Genomic DNA, 7,317 nt, shown 5'->3' with positions numbered 1-7,317 from the left:
TGTCAGCGTCTCGGCCACTCGTGCCCTTTCTGAAGGAACTGACTGTCAGTCATCCTCCCAGGGAGCAGCTTGAGCTACAGAGGTTGGGGTGGCCTGACCGCGGTGGGAAGAAGTGGTGGTGAGGAAGAGCTTGCCTCCTGAAACACGAGAAGCAAACCCCGGAGAGAGAGCCTCATGAGGTCAGCCAGGGCTTGAGGTGGGAATGGGGCTAGGGGGACGGCAGCTGGGTGGATGGTGCAGCTCCCGAGGCTGGGACCAGAGCTCCTCCCAGGCTGTAAAGTATGGCATCGACCACCCAGGAAGAATCTAATCAGATGCCTGCTGACACTGGCACTTTACAGGTCACTTTTTTTTTTTTCTTCTTGGGCTAGGGTCTCACAACCTTTGGAGGGCAGTTTTTCTCATTTCAGAGAGGAGGAAAGCAAGGTCCAGAAGATCACATTCCAAATAGAATCGTGAGACTCAAAGTCACGTTTGGTTTAAAGCTCATGTAACTAATCCCCCAGGGCCTGGCCAGCTGGGTCCAGGTGCACCCAGGGCGTCAGAACCCACTCAGCTGCTGGCTTGTCCCTCCACAGGCGGAAATCACATGACCCAAGGCTCAGCGCCACCCATGCCAGTAAAAAGACACTGAGTCTTCTTTTTTAATCCTTTAAGATAAAGTATAGAGAATACTCTTATGCTTACTACTTGAATTTGTCTTATACCTACTACTCAGCCCTGAGTTGGTGTTGAAAAAAAATTTTTTTAAGAAAAAAACATAATGATAAACTGTAGTATATCCAGATAGAGGAGTATTATTCAGCACTTAAATGAGCCATCAAACTATGAAAAGACATGGAGGAAACCTAGTGAAAGAAGCCAATCTGAAAAGGCTACATACTGAAAAGGCTACATTACCCCAACTATGACATTCTGGAAAAAGCAAAACCATGTAGACAGTGAAAATATCAGTGGTTGCCAGGGGATGAGGGGAGGGGAGGTGAATTGGTAATACACAAAAGATTTTTAGGGCAGTGACATTATTCAGTATGATACTGTGATGGTAGATACATGTAACATGTATCACTCTCTTTTTTTTAAATATGAAATGCTTCACAAATTTGCATGTCATCCTTGAGCAGGGGCCATGCTAATATTCTCAGCATCATTCCAATTTTAGTATATGTGCTGCTGAAGCAAGCACTGTAATATGTATCTTTAATTTTAAAAAGTATTAATAAAATACGTAGAATGTGCAAGAGTAAACCCTAAGGAAAACTGGATTATGCCTGCTTATGATGTGTCATCCTTTGCAACAAACATACCCCTCTGGTGGTTGACGTTAATAGTGGAAGAAGCTGTGGCTGTGTAGCGGCAGGGAGTACATGGAAAATCTCTGTACCTTTCTCTGTTTTGCTGTAAACCTTAAACTGCTCCAAAAAAAAAAGATAATCTTGTAAAAAACAAAAAGTACAGAAACATTAAGAACAATAACACCTAAGTCTCTACACAAAGCCTCTACAGTGCCCCCATGGAAGTAGTTCTGTAGGTCAGTCATAACAAGATACCTCAAACCTGCTGACTTCAACAGAAATTGTCACATAGCTCTGGAGGCTACCCGTTCTGGATCAAGATTTGACGGGATTCATACCTCTCTCCTAGCTGTGGTGTTCCTTAGATTGCAGATGTATCACCTGTTTCTGCCTTCCCATTCACATGCTGTCCTGTGTGTCTCTGTGTGTGTGTGTGTGCAAATTTCCCCTTTTTCTAAACACGCCAGTCATGTTGGATTAGGTAGGACCCATCTTAATGATTTTATTTTAATTTATCTCGTAAAGACCCTATCACTGAATAAGGTCACTTTCTGAGGTACTACAAGTTAGGACTCAACATATCTTTTTTGGGGGGGACACAGTGCAACCCATAATGCCTGCTGAGGACACAGCCTTGCTCCAACATGTGGCAGCTGGTTGAGTGCTCTGTTGCTATGGAGCCATTCAGACAGTGTTTATAACCAGCCCTGGCCAAGCAGATTTTATTCCATCTTGGAGTCTCACAGGTAATTTCACAAGCAGACTGCCACTCATACCTGCTCTCCCATCAGAGCAGCCTGTCAACTGGCAGCGTGGTTACACGTATTTTTCAGGTGTCCCTGGACAGGTCTACACGTGGCAGGTCAGCCTGCATTCAACAAGCACAGACAAGTCTCCACCAGAGGGTCTCAGGGAACCTAGGCACTCTCAGAGCTTTTCTCTTTCCCATCTGTCTCTGTTGCAAAGAAGCCATGCCAGACATTCCACTAGTGAGAATTTTCTCAAGATCTGTTGCCCAAAACACACTTACTGTCTGACACAGTCATTTTTATATCTTTTAGAGTCCCTTTTCGCACTGCTGACTCCAAGAAAACTAATTAATTATTTTAGACACCACTATTAAGTTGACACAGTGATTAATCGGATCATCCTTTTTATGAAATTACCTCTGAAATGCTAACTTCTCATCTTCTGAAACTCACTGTGTAAATTACTCTGAAGATTACATTGTTCTGGCTTTCAGCTCTGTAAATCTTTTTTTTTTTTTTCCCCCGGCCCCCTAGCTCTGTAAATCTTAATAGCAGTTTTTTGTTTTTTGCCGAAAGCAATAAAAGCTGTCCCGAATTTATCAGGTCAATCAGGAAAGAGGCGGGCAGCAGGAAATTGAAGGTGACTCACGCCGCAAGTGGGAGTTTGACTGATAGATTGTTAGAACCTTCTGTTGCTGGTTACCGTCAGGGGACTTGGCGTCAGTGAGTCAGTGAGCAGTACACAGGCAGCCTCATGAACCAGAGGGACATGTGGAACCCACAGGTGCAGGTGTCAGGGCTCCAGCTGGAGTGAAGAACTAGTGTTCTAAGAGTGGCCCTCCCCCAACTCTCCACCCCCTCTATCGCCTTTCTTGCATTTTCTCAGTGCATCCTGAGTCTCTTGGTGTCCCATTTGGGCTCAAAGCCCACAGAGAACTGCCTCATGGCTTTCCACGCGGAGCAGTGCCCCAAACTCCTAGGCCTGGGGAGGGAGCAGGGAGCACAGCTTAGCTACTGCCCTCCACTTTACTCCACCCAGTGGGCAGGCTTCTGGACTCCAGGCTCCATCAACGCTGCCCCACAGAAGGAATTTTAAAGCCTGCAGAGGCTCTCAAGCCTGGTAGAAATAGCAGTGTCAATCTTCATTTTTTTTTTTTTTCTAGCTAGTTTTCCTTCTTTTTAGTAGTAAATCCTGAGCATCCCATGTGTGCCTTACCAGGAGAGTGTTAGAGGTCACTTTGCCAGTCCCTTTTCAGGCTGCATGCAAAACACCTTTTACTTGTTTTGAGAACAGCTGAAAGACAAAACACACTGAACCTGTATCAGGCTTCCCACTTCTTTGCTAGTGGCAAAGAATCTGCCTGCCAATGCAAGAGACACAAGAGATGCAGGTTTGATCCCTGAGTTGAGAAGAATCCCCTGGAGAAGGGAATGGCAACCCACTCCCATATTCTTGCCTGGAGAATCCTATGGACAGAGAAGCTTGGTGGGCTACAGTCCATGGGGTCTCAAAGAGTTGGAAACGACTGAGCACATTGAACCTGTGGCCTCATTTACCCATGCATCAGCCCACCCATCCGTCCATCCATCCATCCGTGTATATTGAGCAACCTACTGCATGTAAGGCTCTGTTCTAGGCTCTTGGGGAAAACAGAACAAGAACATGGCAGAGATGATTCCTACCCTCATGACACCTTTAATAGAGAAGTTGGACAATAAATAAGATAAATACTAAGTGAGATGGTGTTCCATGCTTTCGGAAGAGGATAGGGACTACTAGTGTGGGTGGCAGTCTACAATTTTAAATAGAAGAGTCAGGGAAGGCTGAGTTGCCTCACTAACGTCACCCTAGCCCTGGCTCTGCCTCATGGAGAAGATGACATTTGAATAAAGAACTGAAGGAGGTGAGAGGCTGAGCCAAGTGAAAACTGGAAGGAAGAACCTTCCAGGCAGAGAGAACCTTCCAGGCAGAGGGAACCTTCCAGTGCCAAGGCCCTGACACAGAAGCACGCTTGACTGGTCGAGGAAAAGAGACGAGGTGTGGTGGCTAGAAGAGGGTGGCAGGAGTTAGAAGTCAGAGAAGTTTGGAATCCACGGGCCATGGAAACATCTGAGTAAACTTGACACTCGGGTCTTTAAAGGAAGAAAGCATCTTTTTGTCTTGTTCCGGTGCTCCCCTGGGGTTCTGGCCTGCCCTGAAGGTGTCTACCCGCAGGCAGACCAGAGCCCAGAGCCCTGGCTAACAGAAGGGTGTGGGCTGGAGAGCATGCGGAGAGGGGGAAGCGTTTCCTGGGCTCTGAAGCCCCACTGTCAGGATTCTCCACGTGCCTGAGGAAACTGAGGTTTGAGGGCCTCTCCCAGCGGCTCCCCCTGTAGTGTCACTACGGCAAGCTTCGTCTCTGAGCAGGTTCCTTCTGCTTCACTGGGGCAGGAAGTTTACCACTTACAAGCTCCCTCTGTCGGGATTTTTCTCCCATGCCTATGCACACAGGTGAGAGATAAGAAAGAAAGGCTTTCAGCTGCTGGGCCGACTCCTCCGATGGAAGGCGAAACCTTGAAACCAGACGCGGTTAATGATGCCCTCATGTTGATCCTAAGGGCGGAACACAGTGTGAAGGAGGGCTCCCGTCAGCAGCTGGAGCGAGGCACGGTGAAAGGCAGTTCCTGTCCTCTGGAGGTCTGAGGGGTGAGGGGGCACTCCTCTGTGACACCCCCACACCCGAAGTCCTGTGTGGAAGTTAGCCTGTCATTTCATTACCCTCACCCCTTCAACAAAAGGACGACTTTTCCAGTCATGACGCCACATTGAGGTGTCAAGCCTTCCCGGGGAGGGACAGGAAGAGCCCAGGAAAGCTTCTGAGGGGAGCACGGCAGGGGACGCAGTGTCCCCCCTAGCTCTCCCGCGCAGGCTGTTCTTTTCAGACAAACCCTGTCTTTGGCCCTGCGGCTCTGGATCGCATGTGACCGCCCCTCCGCTAAGCTGCCCCACGAAAGGATCTTTCCGGAAAGGGATAGAGAAGTGTGAGTCCAGGGAGGCTGCGAGAGCTCTGGCAGCTGTTTTCTGCTCCCCTGGGTGTGAGGATGCGTGACAGCGCCATAGCTGTGTGTGTCCCCTGCCCTCTGGCTTATCTGCCTGTTCCCCCCACCCCCCCCACCCCCACCACGGGCCCAACTCCTGCCTCTTCTCCTCCTCTCCTCCAGGCCCACGCCACGTTCCAGAACAATCTCCCCCACCCCAACCGGGTGCGTGGTGGTGCCGGCCTTCCTCCCCGTGGCTTTTCTAGCGAGCCTTTTCTTCCCCGAGAAGTCACGCTCACAAACCCGAGAGCGCCATTATCGACGGCCCTCAGGGTTGCCATGGAAACAGAGCATTCCTCTCTCCTCCTCTTCTCTCTGTTTACCTTGGTAAGGGACTGCGGCAAAAACCAGCCTGCGGCGGAAAGGGAGGGAGGGCGGAGGGACGGGGAGAGGGAGGAGAGAAAGCCAGCCTGCTCTAAACCAGATCATTCCGGTTCAGAGTGGTCCCCACCCCCGCTCCTCCCGCCCCTTTCCAATCCTGGGAGCCGCTCGGCTAGGCCTGGTGGGCTGCAGTGGGAAACTCTGGGCCTTCCGGTAGCGTTAGTGGAGAGGGTCCGAGGGTCCTCTCGCCGGCCTCTGATCAGAGCTAGACAGGTGTTCACGACACAGGGGCGCCCTGCTGAGGGTGGGGAGGGAGGAGAGCTGAAATCCAGCCCTGACCGGTGTGCCCTGGCCGGCCGGAAGCATCCTCACCCTGCCTGGACCACTGCCAGGTCCTCCCAACAGAGTCCTGCTTCCCCTCGCACCCTCCCTGGGGCAGCCAGAAGCATCCTTCTGTGTTCTCCCTGGCTGAAAAGCGTCTCACTTGCTCTTAAATAAAAGCCAGACTATTTGCCCAGCTCTTCTTGATCTGCCTCACCTGCCTCTCCTTTCTCGCATTCCGCACCTCTGCTTCCGGGTTCCCCTTGCTCCTTCCTTCTAGAAGACTCCAGGAGTTGGGTTTTGTCCATGTTCGTTATAACATCTGAAATGCTCTGGTCCGTTATAGTAACATTCGTCCTCACTGGCGCTTTCTAGCTTCCTCCACATTCAATGGGTTCCTAGGTTTTATCTAACTTTTCTATGTGAAACGTAAAATAGTTCGTATTTACATCAGCCCCATCCCACCCACCCAGATGGAAGCTCCCTGAAGACAGGGCCATATTCCCTGCTGCATGGCGCACCAGGAGGCGATTGCCTCCTCTAGGGGAGCTCCGTTGGCTTCATTTCTGCTGGCGGGGAGGAGGGGGGAATTGGCGGGGAGCCACCCAGACAGTTCTTCAGGATGCCTGAGTTCAGCACCAGGCCCCCTTTATTTATTTCTTTGGCCGCAGCATTGGGTTGCAGCATCTTAATTCCCCAATTTGGGACTGAATCCGTACCCCCTGTATTGGAAGCTCGGAGTCTTAACCGTTGGACCACCAGGGAAGTCCCCACCAGGCCATCTTGCTGCTGACAGAGAAACACTGCGCAGTGTGTGTGCAGCGGGCATCCCCAACCCTGCCCAATGGGGAAAAAGCCAGGGTGGCAGGGCGGCTGGAATCTCAGTCCTGGAGTGGAGGGGCATGTGGGGTATCCTGCGTCCTGAGGTGTAACTCAGAGCCAGAGCTTCACCGCCCCAAACGGCCCACCCCCAGGAGGTGGGGGTGGAGGGGTGTGGTTCTCCAGATGCCCTACCACTAGGATTTTCTTGGTCATGACCTGCTGTCTGCAGCCAGGCCCTGCCTGGTGAATGACAGTTCTTACAGAAAACCTCTCGGAAATGTAGGCAGGGCGCCCTTTTTTCTGGGCTTTGCAGATCTGGGTAATTCTCGTGGCAAATCACATAAGTTGGCTTGTCTTGGTTTCACAGCCTATGAAAGGGGGTAAGACTTCTCCATCCTTTTAATCATCCAGTCATTTACAAGCAGACTTGGCCAGAAGGGACCCAGAGTTACAGTATCTTGAAGAACTAAATAGAGCTGCACAGGGTTCTGCATTATAAAGGAAAAAAAAAAACAAAAAACCCACCAAGAACACACGCTTAAGGAAACAGCAGCTCCCTCTGCAGCCCATCTTATCTCCCAAACTCTAACAGTTGTTAGCTCCTTTGTTTTTTTCCTCCATTTCTTCTTTTTAAAATTTTATTTATTTAGGTTGTGCTGGGTCTTGGTTGCTGCGCAGGCTTTTCTCTAGGTGTGGGGCACAGGGCTTCTCACTACAGTGGCTTTCTTCTG

General features: G+C 50.2%; 1 non-coding gene across 1 annotated transcript; it reads right to left on the bottom strand.

Annotated features, from left to right (window-relative positions):
- Positions 1-1,079: 1,079 nt before the first annotated feature.
- LOC122674961 lies at positions 1,080-1,186 on the bottom strand. Its single transcript, XR_006335122.1, has one exon. It is a non-coding gene; the product is annotated as a U6 spliceosomal RNA (small nuclear RNA).
- Between the last annotated feature and the right edge of the window lie 6,131 nt (positions 1,187-7,317).

This window comes from Cervus elaphus, chromosome 18 (assembly GCF_910594005.1).
Source record: "Cervus elaphus chromosome 18, mCerEla1.1, whole genome shotgun sequence".
NCBI lineage: Eukaryota > Metazoa > Chordata > Mammalia > Artiodactyla > Cervidae > Cervus > Cervus elaphus.
Note: the sequence above shows the minus strand (reverse complement) of the source record. Positions and strands in the feature narration are given on the sequence as shown.